This window comes from Quercus suber, unplaced genomic scaffold (assembly GCF_002906115.3).
Source record: "Quercus suber isolate HL8 unplaced genomic scaffold, Cork oak 2.0 scaffold_639, whole genome shotgun sequence".
NCBI classification, from domain to species: domain Eukaryota; kingdom Viridiplantae; phylum Streptophyta; class Magnoliopsida; order Fagales; family Fagaceae; genus Quercus; species Quercus suber.
Window position 1 is genome coordinate 44,235 of NW_027070080.1, and position 2,702 is coordinate 46,936.

A 2,702-nucleotide genomic window follows, 5' to 3' on the forward strand; every position below is an offset into this window, starting at 1 on the left:
GAAAGAGGAAAGGAAAGCTTTATAGCTGTAAAATTGGACATGAGCAAAGCCTTCGATCATGTCTAGTGGGGTTTCATTGAAGCTGTAATGGAAAAGCTTGAGTTTCATGAGCAGTGGATTAGTCTCATCATGCATTGCATTATCACGGTCTTGTACTCTATCCTTTAAAATGGTACAGCCTATGGATGCATATCTCCTACACAAGTCTATGGCAAGGGGACTCCCTCTCCCCCGACCTCTTCATTCTCTGTGCTGAAGGTCTCTCCTCCCTCATTAATCAGGCTACACGGACTAAGGAGCTAAATGGCATCTCCATCAGCCAAGGGTGCCCCCAAGTGAGCCACCTTTTCTTTGCCGATGACAGCTTGCTATTTTGCAGAGCAAGCATCTAGGAATGAAGAATAGGTATAATTTGAATATATATATATATATATATATATATATATAAGAAACAAAAAAAAATGTCTAAAGGAACAACAAAATTTCATAATATTTTCACAACATATGAAATTACGATTGGGTTTTTGAGTAATGGTTGAGTCTTAGCATAATCCTTTCTTTTAAATTTTTTTTTTTTTGACTTATGATGAACTGACACATTATATTATTCTAAAAATATTGTGAGATTAAGTTGAGTTGAAGAATAACTCAAAACTTATTAAGCATATATAAAGCTATATTATATAGGGATGGCAATGGGGTAGGGCGAGGCTAGAAGATGGGGTATTTGTCCCTGCCCTGCATGGTTTTATCTTGCCCCATTCCCGCCCTGCCCTGCATGACAGGGAAAATTTTCTCACCCCATCCCCACCCCTTGGGACCTCGTAAAGTCTTATCCCACCCAGTAAAACTCTACTTTTTGTTAATTTGCTCTACAACTAGTACAATTTTTTAATGAAACCTATTTTATTAATAAAAATATACTTGAAATTTCAACTAAATTATCCCATCAAATCAAATCAAATCAATTTTTAGAAAAAATTGAATAATATATCCAAGAGTTTAACAAGACAATCACCAAAAAAAAAAATCTCATAGTATAACATATAACAAAATAAAAGGTAGAGAATCACATTAGGTAGAATAAAATAAGTTAATATTGATAGGTTTGTATAAATAGTAGAGTTTTAGGGTATGAAAAATTTACAATTAAGTTAACCAAAAAAAAAATTTACAATTATAACCCTTAACAACGTGGGACGGGCGGGGCGGGTCTAAAAAGTCTAAACCCATCCCTGCCTTACCCTGTGGTGTAGGTCTAAAATCTTGCCCTATCCCTAACCCACCACATTTGCGGGGCGAAATGGGGAGGGGCGAGTTAAGCGGGGCGGGGCAAAATTGTTATCCCAAATATGATATTTGCTCGCATGTAAGTTTGCCCACAATTTTCAGTTACAATTACGACCAAAAGGAAAAAGGCTAAGAATGATTTTTTTTTTTGGGGGAGAGAAGCTATAAGAATGATAATTTATAGTACATTAATGGCTACACTAGATTATCAGTTGAGGTCTTCCACAAAAGAAGCAAAAATAAAAAATGATTAATTGATTATTAGTTGAGGAGTGAGGACTCTGATAGTCTGATGGACCAACATTTCCTTTGTTGGTTGGGCTTTGATTATGCTTGTTACCAACCAAAATTTAAGTGCACCTAGGGGCAGATAGCAGCTCTGTTTGCCACCTACCTTATTGATTGGTCTCGTGAGCTCTAGTCTGCCACCATGGATCATCTTCATCTTCATCTTCATGCCATGCTCATAATTAGTGTTCACTTTTGGGTGGTCTTCACATTCCAAGATCACAGCTCCATCAATGACAGATGGTGTTGTCAATACCAGCTAGAATTGTAGCCTACCTTTGTCACCATTGTTTTGTACCATACCTGTACCATTTTGTGTCAGTGTGGACTTTTGATCTTTGTAGGTGATGGGTCATTGTTGAACATGTTTCCTTCTTTCTTTTTAGGAATATAATACTGTCAAGAAACAAGAATTGTTGGACAGATACAACAACATTAACTACTCTGGGCCTGTGTGGGGCCAATTCTATCCAATTTTTTCTTATTCGGTCACTTTGTTCCTATTCAGTCCATTTTGGTCTAATTCGGTCCATTTTGTCTGCTTCGGTCATTTTCAGTCTGATTCCATTCAATTTGGTCCACTGCGGTCCATTCGGTCTTATTTCAGTCCAATTTGGTTCTATACGGTCCATTCGGTACACTTTGGTATTATTCAGTCCACTATGGTCCTATTTCGTCCACTTCGGTTAAATTTGGTCCTATTCGGTCCATTTTGTTATTTATTCCACTTTGGTCCTCTTCGGTCCTATTCTGTCCAATTCGGTCCTACTCTGTCTACTTTGGTCCATTCTATTATATTCGGTCCAACTCAGTTTGCTTCAGTCACTAAACAATTTTTTTTACCTTGGTTCAGCCCAATCTCATATAAAGTGGACGGAAGTTCAAGCCCAACATATCACCTCTTTGAACAGGCTTGAATTCATTTTCACTGGCCCAAATCCTAACCCAACCATCTCAAACAATGCATTTCAGCTGCAAATTCTAATTTGCAGCCACCAAGTTCAAAACGAAACCCCAGCCACAAGTGAAAATGAAGCCATGTGAGGTAAGTTTTGTTCACCGCCACCCATTTCCAAAATGGGCCTAATCTGTGTAGTCCTGTATTTGTTTTTCTTGGGGCTAGG